Here is a 16,264-nt window from a genome sequence, read left to right as displayed (position 1 = left end):
GTGCTATGAGGGTGTCTGGCTTAAAACTTCGCCCATTGTCATTTTTAGAGCTGAAACAACTTATTCGGATCAAAATTCGGCAAAGAAACATTTCAGTATAGTGCCTAGAATATACTGTATATTCTAGGCACTATAATTTGAGTGCCGTTGGCCTTTGGTTCCATCCGTGTCTGGCGTCGCTCAAAACTCGGTGCAGCAAAGTGGAGAGGCGGAAAATGCTAGGCCAAGAAGTGTGAGGCGAAGTGGCGGGGAGGAGAGGAGCCGACGAGCACGTGTGGGGAGAGCGCGTCGCGGCGCAGATGTTCGGGAGGGGAGACGCTCGTCGAGGATTGGCTGCGCCTAGTGATGACGTAAGCTCTGACATGCAGGTGTTCTCCTAGTTGAGAGAGAGGGCGTGCGCTCGACGGGATCAGGGTCCCATCTACCGATACGATGGACAGACCTAAGAAAAGCCAGGCTAACCGCCAACTGCAGTCAAAATTTCAACCTCTTGAAAGCGTTATTTCCGTATAATCTGCCCAAAAAGACTGCAAGATACAAAATATGACAGCTGAAATATGCGTATCTGCGGCGCAAACGACCATCAAAAATTAGAGATCTTGGCACCGAAATTGAGAAGAGCGCGGGCCATTACGGTCAGGCTGAAGTGACGTTCCAGACGGTCTGGACAGCCGGCGAGCGAGCCGCCGCATCTTGACACCGAAATTGAGAAGAGCGCGGCCATTACTTCAGCGCGTCACTACAGCCTGATTCTGTGCCACTGGCCTTCTCAGTCATCCGCTCAGAAGGCGACTAAGGAAATATTACGTTTTCTACGGGCGGCGAACTTGAACACTAGGCTTATAGACTGAGAGCCTCCAGTGTCAATCACTGTCAGTGCCTCAGTGTTGGGCATACGTGTCTGGTCCAACTTTTCCTCTTTTTTTCCTCTCTCTTTTTTGCCCATTTCCCCTTTTCCACGTGCAGGATAGCAAACGAGGCTCTAGCCAGGTTACGGTCAGGCTGAAGTGACGTTCCAGATGGTCTGGACAGCCGGCGAGCGAGCCGCCGCAGGCGTCCGGCCGGCCGGTTCAAACTTGCGTGCAACGCTTCGCCGTCGCCGCAGCCCTATATTAAAAGCCCTCCCAGCAGCAGAGCTCGACCGGTTCTGCTGGCTGGCCGTAGGAAAATGCGGAGGGACGGCCACAATGTCACTTCCGCTTCGTGTCTGTGGGTGATCTGCCGGCAAGTGCAGCGCGCCTGCGAGGCTGCGACGGAGCTATTCTAAACGTTTCTAATTAACAACGCATTTTATTGACAACGCATTGGCTGTAGGTGTATGGCAGCTGTCCGATTTGACAAGTCCCTAACGTAGTTACAGGTTCTCTCGCTCGGATTTACCGATCCCAGTCCTGACATTATGGCCCCGTGGGAGACGTTTTGAAATGCTTTTTGTCAAGTCCAGGGCTCATCGCTGTGTCTAGGCCGATGGGGGGTTTGATAAGTTGTTCTGATAGCTGTATGAGTATACCTTGAGTTGAGAAACCAGGTCTAAAGCCAATCATTGTGTGGAGGAATTGTTCGGTGTTGTTCATGCATGTTGTGAGTCGGGCTACGATTACATATATGTTCCATGAGTTTTCCTACGCACGTCCTACGGGCGGAGGTGTTCGATTGTGAGTGGTTCGTCTGGCTTGGGAATAAGAATAACTTAGGCATGCTTCCACGATTCCGAAATTCGCCCCGTACATCATGTGTTGAGAAAAGCAGTGATTTCGGTGATTGAGAAATCGTCCAGGTTTCGTCGAAATGTGGTCAGGCCCTGGGGCCGAATTGGACCTAAGTTTGCGAATCGCCAATCGGACCTCGGCTTCAGAATTATGATCTCTGGCCATCTTGATATAGAGATGACCCATGTACGGGGGTAGTGCGATCTTGGGCCCTGTAGAGAGGTACATGCCTCGGATTTGTGCTATGAGTTCGTCGTCAGATCCTGAGTATGTGGGGAGGGTTTTGGTTATGCGGTTTCTCTGTTCTGTCTTGTTCTCATCAGGATCGAGGATGTGTCCAAGTAGCTGCCACGTCTTCTTCATTCCAAAGTTTCCTTGCATCTGGTCGAAGCTCTGGTCCCATTGGTTGTGCGAGAGAGTGACCGCAAGCGCATCAATCTCCGTCTGCAGTCGGGGCAGTCTTAGCCGCAGTTTGCGATTGCTCTTATTTCTGCGCCATCGTTTTTGTATTCCTCGGTACGCTACCCAAAGGTGACTGAGGCGGGAGTCTACGATATCGGAAGGAATGTGGGAATCTAGGCCCTTGGTGACTGCTTTAACATCTGCAAGTAGTTGTAGTGTTCATTCGTTTATGTCCCCAATGTCTTACGGGCTTGCGTACCGCATGGTTGCTGTTGTAATCCCGGAGCGCTCTGAACTCATCCCAGTCTGTCATAGTTTTTTGTCTGAGGGTTTGACTGATTTTGTGGTTGGGTATGATCACCATCTCGATTATTAGGTGGTCGCTGCCCAGTGATTGTTCGGTGACTTCCCATCTTACCCTGTTTGTGTGCAGTGAGATAGTGAGATCCGGGGTGGTGTCGCGTTGTGCGCTGTTTCCGATTCATGTAGGGGTGCGAATGCCATTCTCTGGCGTAAAATGATGTGTCTGCATTCGTTTCCAGAGGTCGCGGCCCTTTGGCTCACAGGTTGGGTATCCCCAGGCCATGTGAGGAGCATTAAAATCTTTAAATATGAGCAGTGATTGTGGGCCCACTTCCTTCCGCATGAGCAAGAATAAGTGATTGAATCGGTCTGCCTAGTCTTTCCGCTCACCTTTTGCGTGGGAGGACAGTAATTAAGTCGTGAGGGATGGCAACACTGTCGAATTGACTCCTATAAGCCGGTATATGCCTCTGTACGAGAACCACCGTTTTCAGATTCGTCGCACTTTGAAAGACCGTGTAACTGGGCAATTTTACAACGGCGTTTGTCTCGTGTGGTGCTATTTCTTGGGGGAGTGTAATATTTGTAGGTACGTGTGTTAATTAAATTAGTTTTTTTTTTTTGCTCTTGGTCTCTCGGCTATTTCACTCATATATTGTTACTGCGAGCCATTGTGTGTTTCGGGTTGGGGACCTGTTCAAAAAATCTTGCATGAAGCTGTGTTTTTCAGATCTGTACAAGCTTCACTTCGGATCGGAAGGGTTCTAATACTGTTTTTCATGGTGGTAATGTGCTCGTGCAGTCGCTTCTCCCTAGAGTGATTATTTTACGGTCAAGTTTTTGTTGCTGAGGGGGCTCTTCTGCTGGGTTGGGGTTTTGTACGCGGAGGCTACCGCAATCGCTAGTTTTTTTTTGGGTGCGGGGTAGGCGGCTTCTTGATCGGTGTAATTTGGCTGCGAGATTGCCGCGTTTTGGCGACGGACCGTAAAGAGTTTTTGTTTTAGGTCATTGTTTTTTTCCCCAAGGGATGCCATCTGCTCCGATGTTGTTCAGCTCACCTATTAGGTGGTTATGGAAGTTTGGAAGGAGTGGGAAGAGGTGCTGGGCTGGGAGGCTCCGCCATTGAAGCTTACCGACTTTCCCTTATCGGCGGTCTTCTGTGGTGCCGTCGGAGGGGTGGCCCACCTCTTGGAATTGCGTTTGGAGCGACCGACCGATGGAGATCTTGCCCCGTGTTTGGACTGCGATCTCAACGAGGCTCTTCCTCTTTCCGGGGTCTCTGTCCTGGGAGGTTTGCGTCCTGGAAGGGCGGGCCAATCTTGGCTTCGAGCGTTCAGCGGGGTGTCTTTTTTTCTTTTTCCCGTCCTTTGTTGTTTCTGGCGGCGGTAGGAGGCAACGTGTCTGACGCGTTGCGGGTACTCTGTGGACCCCGCGAAGTGGGCTCCTCCGCCCACAATGCACTTAGGCTTGCACGGGTGTCCTTCAATGGGGATGGTGATGCCGCACTTAGGGCACCTGGTCGTTGGGTTTGGGCAGACGTCAGGTCTGTGACCTCACCGCCAGCATTGCGTGCAAGCTTCTGTCTTGTGCTGGAACGGCGTGCAGCGGTATGTGAGGAGCCACAGAGTGCAATCACATTTGTGATTGTACTCTGTGGCTCCTCAGTCGAGGTGGGTGAAGGTGGGGCTGCACCCATGGGTCGATCTGGGCAGAAAGGCTTCTTTCGCTTGCAAGCACCACTCTCAGCTTGTATTTTTTCTAGGGCTTCTAATATCGCCTGAAGTGTGGCGACTGTAGATCGCTGTTGTTCAGCTTGTGATTTTAGCTGATGCAATCGTGGTATGGAGGGTAATTTGAGTTTTCCGGAAAGGGTATAGGGGGTTGGGATCGCGTTGAGCAGTGGGAGGTACAATTGCCGCCCAGCTCACCTGTCTGTCACTCGTGCCTGGCCTGTGTGCCTTGTTCGTGGAAGTCGACCTGAACTTCGAACCCGAACGAGTCTGCCTTCCCTGGGAGTGGGCACTCAAGTGGTCTCGCGGTCGTCCACGCTGTGGGTCCATGTTCTGCCCTCGAAGAGCGCTCATCCGCCTGGTGCTCCACTAACTCTCTTTGCTTGAGCAGGAACGGTTCCCTGAAGCGTTACGACGGGGATGGAGGACATGAGGGCCCCTAAACAGCTCCGTGTTAAAAATCCATTGAGCCGCCCCCTTACAGAGCCCCCTAAAGACCCCCCTACAGGGTGGGCAGAGACGCCCACCCTGTAGGGGGGTCTTCCTAGTTGGCAAAGCCCAGGTCCGCGGCTGCTGTCCGGGCCCTGGTCACCAAGTCTCGCTGGTGAGAATTAAGGGTCAGAACTGGTCAGCCGGGCCACCCACGGCTCATAAATGGGATTGGAATTACGGGTGAGTTGTGGGGTCTGGGAGCACCCCCATACCAATAGTGGGAACATGGCATGGGTAGACGGTAGGGTATATGTCGGGTGGCAAAATGAGGCGGAAAGTGCCTGCTTCAGCTCTTGTAAGAAAGGCGTGTGGTGGGGGAAAGGCGCAGCGCTTGTGATGGTAATGTGCTAATGTGTCCGTATATTTCAATAGGGTCTCAAACTGTAGATCACTGCCGTCTTCGGAAATGGCCCGGAGTGCTTGAGCGCAGGCTTTGTGCCACTTCATTTCCCTCGAGGGACGCATCCCGATTTCCAGACAGGGTTGCCAGGTCTGGTGATTTGTTGCCAAACTGGCAACTTTTCAAGACTCGTGGCGACGGGAATTTCAGTGCAGTGCGGCAACTTGGTTACTTTCTGGCTCCTTTGAACATTGGTGATTTTATACATTTCCGGGCCCTGCCGACACTACACTTTCCACAAAAAGGGCCGAATATGACCTTTCAGTCCATTTCAGCCATCGAGACAAAGTGAACAAACAGAACAGATCAAACGTTTAGGCAGATGACGGTGATCTGGCAAAGTCTAGAATAGGTCCCAGCAAATCAGTCACTTAAACACACTACCGTACAGCGCTACTTACCGGCACAAATCAAAATTTGCCTTGCTCATTTTTTAATATGGCACCTGATGTCGTATGAATGGCGACAAGGCCTTCAACAACGCCATCCATTTAAAGTGCAATGCTTCAGTAGTTTACGGGAGTTTCAGATTTCATGCAGAGTGGTGGGAAATGTGTATGACAATATAGAATAGGCATAGAAATGTAAAAAATCAGCGAAAGTTATAAAATATAGTGTATAGAGAACGCCTGTTCTAAGTCATTCATATTCTTTGAATGCTTTAAGCTTGCCCATTTCAGCCTTTTTGTAGACAGTAGTCAATCGGTCTCTGTCTCCCACCACAGCAGGCGAATAAAATACGGTTCTCTACTTCTCAGAATTTCTGCATTTTTCCATGAAGGTAATCAAAAAGTATTGACTAGCATCACCTTGCTAAAAATGGCGACTTTTCTGGGTCCTTTTCAAACATTTACTTCGAGTTGCCGACTTTCTTGGCTATGATCAATCTTCCGGCGACTTTTCCATCTCAGTACCTGGCAACCCTGTTTCCAGGCGACAGGGAAGTGGAAAGCCTTTTTTCTCTACGGAACAAAGCAAGCGCTTGTGAGGAGACACGGTCGAGGGTTTAGTTTCTACAGACGACCTGGGAGTCTGTGATAATCGTCAAGTGTGTTGAGTTTGCTGTGGGGGTGATGATGGTAGTTGCAAGTGCGATGGCCATCTCCTCTGCGGTTTCAATGCAGTGGGCTAGAGCTGTTGCAGGGATTAGTTATTGACCTGACTGAAGACTGTGCCAACGCATGTGATGACCGTCAGTATAGAGGGGGCTGGGCTGTGTAACATACTTGTCAGTGAGGGCTTTGGTGCTAACCAAAGCTTGATGTGGGCAGTTGGTTCCACATGAGTGAAATGAGGCGCCTTGTCTGTCTTGTTCGTTTCTCCTCGTGTCCCCATTTTTGCGCCTTTAAACCCTTTTTCCTCTGGATTTGGTGTGCTTGACGGTGGGATGCATATCTCGTGAAATGGGGCAACGGTGAAGGCTTGGGGTATGGAGAGGGGCATACGTTACGGGGGTGTTGGTCAATGGTGTATGGCTCGCACCGTGGGGGTGAATTTGAAGCATGCTAATTGGTGGGAAAAACTAGTGCAAATAACCATCTGCAGGTATGTGTGCTATCGCCCTTGTTAGGCTTAAAGGGGCACTGACACAAAAATTTTGCATCTTGTTTTTTTTTTTTTTTTTGCGATAAGTAGCTAGTGACCTACATAACCTGTAGAAATCTCATTTGCTTCAGCGTGCGACGGTTGTTTAATTAGAGGCCTTTTCAATGCGGCCAGTCGCAGTTTCGGTTTCAGCGAGTGCCGCGAAACGATGGATTTTGTGGATTTTGTGTGAACAAAGCTGACCACGTGACCGTCGCAGGGATATCACAGAGCAGAGCCGCCGTAGCACTGTCGAATCCGCATCGACGGCAGTTTCTGCGAATGCCCCCACGTACTGATCTCGTGAGGCGCTTAATTAAAAAGCGACCGTGGAAGTGACGCAGGCGCTGCGAGTGCAAATGCTACCGCGGCTAAAGAACGACGCGCGACGCTCGAGACGGTGGGTGGCAAGACGCGCGCTGGGAGCAGCCGGCCGGTCTGCCTACAGGTCCGCCTACAGATGTGTTCGGCTTAGCACTGCGGCGGCGGAGAGCGGAGTGCCACTCTCGTAAGCGGTGCAGATGACAATTTTTAATGCAACCCGCCATCGCATCATTAACTCCTTTCTCATGTAAGCCACCATGGTCGGGACATTGGGACAATTTCGTGCAGCGTGAACAAGCTATCACTCGAGCTACCTGTGCCGGCCTGGGCCACTTCGCGGCCGTGCCCGCCGCCTGTACAGCGACTGTGCGGCTAGCCACGGCAAGCTCAGTGGGCTTTTCGTGCCTCCGGCGCGTTTTCGCATCCAATGGTAATAAACAGTAATAGAAACAGAGTGCCTGGAATCTCTGTAGAACTTTGGTCGCGGCCAGCTGCCCGATGAGCTGACGAAATCACGGCGCCTCCGCCACCGCCGCCAACGATCGGGTCGTTCGTTCTCGAGAGCAGAAGCTCCACCCTCCGGCCCTCCGATTGGAGCGGCGAGCCGGGCGAGCCGGCGAAAAACGCCGGCAGTGCGGAAGCGGCAAACACAAACTCGTGACGTGTTTGGATGTTGTTTATTTTACAGACGAGCATGGACGACGCTTGTGGCAGATGGGAGAGAAGACGTCGAGCTTGCAGACTAACAGACTGGCACAAGTGGAGAGAAGCCAGAGAAAGACGGCTTGGGGAACAAGGGGGACCCAACATAGTGGACATCGAGCTGTGGACCCGAGAGCTGTTATTGGACGTGGAACACCACATGCGAAAAATCGACGCTCCAGACGGCGTGCCAGCTGTCGACTCGCACCTTCTCCATATCTGGGATACCAGAGAATCGCTCACCAAGAGATGGCGGAGACAGCCCCTCAACCGCAAGCTACGACGTCGAGTGGCCCAGCTTAGTAAGGAGGCAGAAGATTACGCCATAAAGTTTGTTAATCAAAACTGGAGAAAGTTTTGCGACAGCATGTCGGGCCAGCTGGGCGTGGCGAAGACGTGGAAGGTTCTTAAAGCAATGATGGAGCCGACTGCCACGAGGACTGAGCATGCCAATCGACTTGCTAGGCTGGTGCACCAATACCCCGGGACGGACCAAGAACTTATGGACGACCTCAAGGCCAAGTATCTCCGAACAGACCGCCGGGATGATTACCCAGATTACCAAGGAGAACCCAACGAAGTCTTGGACGAACCCGTCACTATACACGAAATCAAAACTGAGCTCGCCAACATGAAGAAGACCACAGCCCCGGGACCAGACCAAATCACAGCGAGAGCCCTCTACAACCTAGGTGAAGCAGACATTCAAGCTTTGGTCGACCATTTCAATCGGGAGTACTGGATCCCTGGTGCGTTACCGCAACAGTGGAAAACAGCGGAAATTCGGTTTATCCCGAAACCGGGAAAGGACTTGAAGGTAGAGAATCTTAGGCCCATCTCCCTAACATCCTGCCTGGGGAAACTTTTCGAGCGAGTAATCAACACTCGGTTGCAACGGTTTCTCGACGGCACAGACCAATTTCCGCACACACAGTTTGGCTTCAGACCACACCTAGGCACTGCCGATGTGCTTTTGCAGGTCTACAGGGACGTATACCTTCACCCAGACCGCATGCAACCATGCGCGGTGCTGGCCCTTGATTTAAAAGGGGCTTTCGATAACGTCCTGCACTCGGCCATACTACGCACCTTAGCGGAGACTAATTGCGGCTCCAGAACCTACAACTATATCAAGGCGTTCTTACAAGATCGGAAGGCCAAGCTCTCTATAGGGGGACTCGAGTCAGATCTAATTGAGCTGGGATCGCGGGGTACACCTCAGGGTGCAGTTCTCTCCCCTTTGCTCTTCAACTTGGCGATGAAGGATCTGCCGCCCAGACTGAACCGGGTGCCAGACATTTGTCACGCACTGTACGCGGACGACGTCGCCATATGGTCAAATCAAGGAACTAGGGCCGACATAGAGGACAGCTTCCAACGAGCGATAGAAATCGTGCAGACCTTCGCCCGGTCCCGTGGCCTGGAGTGTGCACCGGATAAGTCGGAACTACTGGTGGTCCAGCCCAAGAAGCCCAAATACCCGAAACAAGACCCTGTGGCGGCGCCCCAGCAGCTTGCGTCGTCTGCTGCCGCAAACGGGCACGCTCCAGGAACGATGACGCTGGGGCTGAGCCACGAGTGGCGAGTGCTGACCACGCGCTTGCGGTGCGCGCTGGGCACGAGCGTGGAATAAACGGGGCCTCCAGTTTGGGTCCACGGCGCTGTAGCGTGCAGACGTGTGTCTTCTCATCTCTCTGTCGCCGTCGCGACATTGGTGACCCGGACGTTGCAGCGGAGCCACGTACTCATAATGGACCCTCCCCGCGACGCCAGCGGTCCTTCTGTGTCCTCCGCTGCCTCTTCACCTGGCATCTCCGCCGTCGCTTGCCGTTTGCCCCCCTTCAGCGCTAAGCACCCCGACGTGTGGTTCCTTCAGGCCGAGGCAAGCTTCCGAGTGAGTCACATCACGTCGCAAGAGACCCGCTTCAACCATCTACAACAGTCACTGCCTATTGAGATCGCGGTTGAGGTTCGTGACATCCTTGCCAACCCGCCTACCACGAACCCTTACGACATGTTGAAGGCTGCCATCTTGAGCCGCACGAGCCCTTCGGAACGGCAGCGTTTCCAGGGGCTGCTTTCTGCAGAGGAGTTGGGTGACCGTCGACCTTCGCAGCTCCTTCACGAACTGCAAACCCTGCTCGGCGACGCACCTTCTGCCACGGACTCCCGTTTGTTGAAGGAACTTTTCCTGCGACGGCTCCCCTCTTCTGTGCAGATGATCCTCGCGACTGCTTCTGACCTTCCCTTATCCGCGTTGGCCGCGCATGCTGACAAGATAATGGAAGTCGCCACGTTGCATCCGCCTTTGTCCACGGTGGCATCCGCTCAATCTTCCGACCATACCACCGTGGCGGCGCCTACTACTCCTTTGCCCTCACCGCTATCCGACGACCTCGCCGCTCTCCGAGAGCGCATGCAAAACTTGGAGGAGCTTGTCGCCTCGGCTGGTTACAGCTCGCCGCCGCTCGCAACCCTCGAGCTCGCCGGTTTTGCCCTTCTCGCCGTACCCCGTCTCCGCAAGTATTTCGCCAGGAAGGCACAACGCGCCAGCCACCTCAACACCCTGATTCATTGTGCTGGTACCATCGCCGCTTCGGTGCAGCGGCGCAACGTTGCACCCGTCCTTGCGGCTGGCCGGGAAACGGGACGAGGGATCGTTAGCGGCGGCGACCGATTCCCAAGCCAGCGACAGTCGCCTCTTCTACATCACAGATGCAACCAGTGGTCAACGTTTCCTAGTTGACACTGGGGCTGAAGTGAGTGTGCTCCCCGCTAATTCCTGTGACCGCACTCAAGCACCACTGTGCCATCTCCAAGCTATTAACAAGTCCAGCATTCCCGTGTACCGAAAAAAATCCCTGATGGTAAACATCGGCCTACGCCGTGCGTTCCGCTGGATTTTCCTCGTGGTCAACGTGAGTCACGCCATTCTAGGAGCCGATTTCCTTTCGCACTTCAGCCTCCTGGTTGACATGGCCCGAAAAAGAATCCTGGACGCCACAACCGGCCTTTCTGTCATCGGCAAATCGGCTCCAGTCCATCCGTTCGCATTCACGCTTCTTTGCGACCTACCTTCTCCGTACCGGGAATTGCTGAACGAGTTTCCTTCCCTGACTGCCCCTCCAGACTGGACAAAGCCAGTAAAGCATGACGTCGTTCATCAGATCATCACCACCGGTCCACCTACGCACGCCGTGGCGCGTCGACTGGCTCCAGAGAAACATAAAATCGCGGAACAGGAATTTCACCACATGGTTGAAATCGGCATTGCTCGCCCGTCATCGAGCAACTGGTCCTCGTCGTTACACATGGTCCCGAAGAAATCAGGAGACTGGCGACCCTGTGGTGATTACCGCTCCTTGAACGTGGCCACTGTACCCGACAGGTACCCCCTACCTAATATACAGGACTTCACCAATAACCTCAGTGGATGTACCACCTTTTCAAAGCTTGACCTCCAAAAAGCCTACCACCAAATCCCCGTAGCCCCGGATGACGTCAAGAAAACTGCCATTATTACACCGTTTGGCCTCTTCGAATTCCCTCGGATGCCTTTCGGGTTACGCAACGCAGCTCAGACTTTTCAGCGCTTCATAGACGTCGTCCTCCGTGGTCTACCTTTTGTTTTCGCCTACATAGATGACGTTCTTGTCGCCAGTTCATCGCTATCTGAGCACCTGCACCATCTGCGGATAGTTTTCGAACGCCTAGCAGAGCATGGCCTCATCCTTAATAGCGACAAGTGTGCGTTCGGGTTGCCGTCGTTGGAGTTTCTCGGTCATTTCGTTGACTGCAATGGAATTCGCCCTCTGCCAGACAAAGTGAAGGCCATAATCGACTTTCCCCGACCTGAGTCCTTGCGCCAACTGCGCCGTTTCCTAGGGCTGGTGAATTATTACCGACCGTTCATCCCGGAATGTGCGGCCATTGTTCAACCTCTCGAAACTTTCCTTCAAACTTCCAAGTCTCCCGAGTGCAGTCTTGAATGGTCTGAAGCCGCTGATCGCGCATTCACTACCATCAAGGAGCGCCTGGCCTCTTCTACCCTCCTCGTGCACCCGCGCCACAACGCTCCCACAAGCCTGATGGTAGATGCTTCCCACTGTGCGATTGGAGGTGTACTTCAGCAGCACATCCGCGGCAGCTGGCACCCGCTCGGTTTCTTTTCGAAGAAGCTTTCTCCCACTGAGCAACGGTACAGCACTTTCGGACGGGAACTCCTGGCGGCATACCTCGCTGTGAAGCATTTCCGCTTTTTCCTCGAAGGCCGCAGCTTCGTGATCTTCACCGATCACAAGCCTCTTACGAACGCCTTCAAGTCATCGAAGACTACATATTCTCCCCGAGAGACGCGACATTTGGCTTATCTTGCAGAGTTTACGACGGACATTCGGCTTGTCAAGGGAGTTAACAACATTCCAGCCGACGCCCTTAGCCGTATTTCCGCCATACAGCGCTCCGGTTTCAGTTCTCAGGAGTTGGCCCAAGCCCAAAGCGATGACGAGGAGCTCCGAACTCTACGTTCTTCAAACAGCTCCTCTCTGCAACTCGAGGACATTCTATGCCCTGATTCGGGAATCAGCATCGTTTGCGACATTGACCCGGTCTCAGGCCGCAGACGGCCGTACCTCCCTGCGTCTCTCAGGCGCATTGCCTTCAACTCTATTCACCGTCTCTCTCATCCTGGAGTTCGTGCCTCACGGCGCTTGATTGCCGAGAGATACGTCTGGCCAGGGCCGTAACCAGAAATTTTTTTCGGAGGGGGTTATGGGTTTCAGGAAGGGGGTAGTTTTGCCGAAAGCAACAGGAAGTATTGCTTACGCGCTGCCTGGTAAAGATTTCGGGAGGGGTTCGAACCCCCAAACCTCCCCTCTGGGTACGGCCCTGCGTCTGGCCGGGCATGAATACTGACGTACGCGCCTGGGCCCGTTCCTGCCTCGCCTGCCAACAATGCAAGGTCTCTCGGCATACCACATCGCCTCTGGCTACTTTCCCACTACCGGACTCAAGGTTCTCCACAATTCACGTGGACCTTGTTGGCCCACTACCACCATCTAAGGGCTGCCGCTACATCGTGACAGTGATCGACCGTTTTACCCGCTGGCCGGAGGCTTCTCCAATCGACGATATTACGGCTGAGACTGTTGCTTCCACGCTTATGTCGACGTGGATCGCCCGTTTTGGCGTGCCGTCGGAGATTATCACAGACCGTGGCCGCCAATTTGAGTCCACACTCTTTCGCCGCTTGACATGCCTACTCGGTGTTACTCACCTAAAAACAACGGCCTATCATCCTCAAGCCAACGGCATGGTCGAGAGGTTTCATCGTCAGCTCATGGCCTCGCTGATGGCTCACGAATCACCTGAGCAGTGGGCAGTTCACCTTCCTCTTGTGCTGCTAGGATTGCGCACTGTCATCAAAGATGATCTTGGTTGTGCCGCATCCCAAATGGTCTACGGCACGTCTTTGCGGTTACCGGCAGACTTCCTGGTCCCTCCACAGCCTCAAGATAACCCTTCCTCTCCTGGTCCATCCTACGTAAAGGATTTAACCCGGTTTTTCAGCTATATCCGTCCCCAACCGCCACGGCCGTGTTCCACAAAACCCACTTTTATTCACCCAAGTCTTTCTGTCAGCCAATACGTTTTCATCCGTGTCGACAGTACCCGCCGGCCACTTCAACCGCCCTACACCGGCCCTCATCTCGTCATTTCACGCGGCGAAAAGACGTTTACAGTTCGCGTTAACGGCCGCGACACTGTCGTTTCCATCGATCGCCTCAAGCCCGCTTTCACCGAGGCTGAACCGCCTGCCTTCGACACCACCATCCACCACTCCACCCTGAACACCACCACTCTCCCCTCCGTTCGCAGCCCCACCCGCGAACATCCCAGCGCAAAGACTGTCCGTTTTGCCGACACTCCGTCTGAAGAGGGGGGGGCTATGTGGCGGCGCCCCAGCAGCTTGCGTCGTCTGCTGCCGCAAACGGGCACGCTCCAGGAACGATGACGCTGGGGCTGAGCCACGAGTGGCGAGTGCTGACCACGCGCTTGCGGTGCGCGCTGGGCACGAGCGTGGAATAAAGCGGGGCCTCCAGTTTGGGTCCACGGCGCTGTAGCGTGCAGACGTGTGTCTCCTCATCTCTCTGTCGCCGTCGCGACAACCCCATCAAGCTGCACGTGGATTTCATGCCTATCCCCGCCAGGCAGGAGATCCGCGTCCTCGGCGTGCACTTTTCCAGCATGTGTTATAACTCACTGGCGCCATGTTTGCCCGCCGGTCGACCACCCCACCGCTTGTCGACGGAAACGAAAGGAGGCCGACACGACGCTGTGGCGGCCACTGATTGACAGCGGCTTTAGAGCGGCGTTGAGTGTTGTTGCCCCAAAAGGGATTAAGGAGCCGCCGGTCTTCCCCCGGCCTAAGCAACTGAACGCGTGTGCGCGTGAAAGCCCAGACGGCGACGACCGGACAATGGGACCCAGTGGCGGCGGCAGCACAGCGAAGAAGGCAGTGGCCATGGAGCCATTAACCCTTCCCGGAGTGATTCCACGGACCACGAACCTTGTTAATCTGTGCTGTTAGGCTCCCTGGGAACGCAGCGCGCGGCAGACACCAAAAGGATACGCGGCGCCCGCGCGTCTTCCGTTCTTCCCCTCTACTACAGGCTCCTGACGAGTGGCAAGGGTGTGTGCGTGTGCGTGTGCTGTGCATCTGCCGACATACCTGAAAGGCGTGTCCCTACCCGAGGGCGGTGCTTCACAGCGAGGAACGTACACATCACCATTGGTCCGCATTGTTTTAAATGCATAGCATTTTAGTAACTCACAATGTCACGCGGCGTTGGCGTGCCTTGTCGTAGTCCGCATGCGCGCCTTGTCGTAGTCCGCAGCCAGGCCACTACAATATAAAAGAAATAACAGTTTCCGGCGCCCGGTTTCGAACCCATGACGCCGCGGGCGGAGCGCAAGGTGCCCGGCGCACTACCGACCGAGCCACGAAACCAACACACATTTCGATGCACCGAACGCGCCTTATATCCTTCACTCATTTCTCGTTTGTTTCGAAAGCGCCACAAGTTGTCCCGCGCCTCCAAAAGATGGCGACACGGGTCCCGCGATCGAGATACGACTTGCCGGCGCACCCCCTCGGAAATGCTGTGCATTTGATCGTGCCCCTCGCGAGGGGGATGTCTTTTGTATGGAGATCCCTAACCTAGGGAACTAGGGATCGGGGGTCAACAAAAAGGGCGTGCTGCGGCCCGCCAGGATCTGTCTTCTGTCTTCATCTCGACAACTCACTGTAAAAATGTAAATAAACCCGTTGAGTTTGCTCTAAGCTCTCCCCTAGTCCTGGCTCGACAGAGCGACGGCGACCGGCCCCGCTACCAGCAGACTGCGGTCGCTACACTCGCTACACATGGCACACAACACCACAGCGGTGAGTCGCCTGATAGCGGCGGCCAACCAGGTAGCCAGAATGATCAAGCGAGTGACCTCCAAAAACCACGGAATGAAGGAGACTGAAACCACTAAGCTGGTACAAGCCTTTGTGGTCTCCAGATACACATACGTCGCTCCTTTTCTGAACCTCAAACCCAGAGAGGAGGACAGACTAGACCGGGCTCTTCGTAAGTGCGTCAAACTATCTTTGGGCCTCCCAGTATCTACGTCCAATGAGCGCCTAATGGCTCTGGGGGTCCATAACACCACAAAAGAGCTCATTGATGCTCAGAGAATAGCGCAACAGGTGCGCCTCACGAGGACAAAAACAGGCAGAGCCATCCTAAATAGACTGGACATAACTCCTCCGACCACGGTGCAGGATCGATTCGACATCCCTCGAGAAATAAGAGAACGCATTCACATCCATCCCCTCCCCAGACACATGCACCCGGAACACGATCAAGTCCGCAGAACACTCCGGGCCCAATACCTCTCCAAAACGTGGGACTCCCACCCTGCTACAATCTACGTGGACGGTGCCGGCCCCACCAATGGGGTGATCACAGCAGCAGCCTGCTCGTCCAGTGGTAACCCCATTGCAATGGCATCCATCAAAACGACGGATCCGACCCGCGCGGAAGAGGTCGCCATCGCCCTGGCCATCTCTGCCCATCCTCGCGCCATTATACTAACCGATTCCCAAGAGGCTTGCCGAAATTTCCTCAGAGGCAGGATATGTCGCCAGGCCCTTCGCATAATTGCGAATCAGCCGCCTGAAGGGGCACAGATCATATGGTTCCCGGGTCATCAGGGACAGACCAGGGGGAATGTCGCCGCGCATGCGTTAGCCCGCGATTCCTTATTCCGGGCGTTCACCCCCGCTGGTTGCCCCCCAGGCAAGGGAGCCAGCCGATCACCTTCACCCCCTTCGCTGCGTACCGCCTACAGGGAGATACTGCTTGAACAGAGGCTCGGCAGGAGGAGATTTCCAGCCCCTCATCCCTCGCTCACAAGAATGGAGGAGGTGTTACTCCGACAGCTTCACACAAACACACTTCCGATTCCCGCAACCCTACATAAATACTACCCGGACATCTACCCAACACCACAGTGCCCGCACTGCGACCAGACGGGAGATTTACTCCACACGATGTGGCACTGCACACAAA

This window comes from Haemaphysalis longicornis, unplaced genomic scaffold (assembly GCF_048455015.1).
Source record: "Haemaphysalis longicornis isolate Haplotype H1 unplaced genomic scaffold, Haemaphysalis longicornis Haplotype H1 scaffold_1, whole genome shotgun sequence".
In the NCBI taxonomy this organism is placed as follows: Eukaryota; Metazoa; Arthropoda; class Arachnida; order Ixodida; family Ixodidae; genus Haemaphysalis; species Haemaphysalis longicornis.
Note: the sequence above shows the minus strand (reverse complement) of the source record.